Source organism: Palaemon carinicauda, chromosome 6 (assembly GCF_036898095.1).
Source record: "Palaemon carinicauda isolate YSFRI2023 chromosome 6, ASM3689809v2, whole genome shotgun sequence".
Taxonomy (NCBI): domain Eukaryota; kingdom Metazoa; phylum Arthropoda; class Malacostraca; order Decapoda; family Palaemonidae; genus Palaemon; species Palaemon carinicauda.
The window spans coordinates 152,752,826-152,753,041 of record NC_090730.1 but is presented as its reverse complement, the minus strand read 5'-3'; positions in this window follow the sequence as shown (position 1 = coordinate 152,753,041).

The following is a 216-nucleotide window of genomic DNA, read 5'->3' as shown; positions in this document are numbered from 1 at the left end:
AGGTTGAAATCAATACGAAATACCGTAGTGCCATAGACTCTGTACCAAGGTCTTCCACTGTCTTGGGTTAGAGTTCTCTTGCTTGAGGGTACACTCGGGCATACTATTTTATCTCGGTTCTCTTCCTCTTATTTAGTTAATGTTTTCATAGTTTATATAGGAAATATTTATTTAAATGTCATTGTTCATAAAATATATTATTTTTCCTTGTTTCCT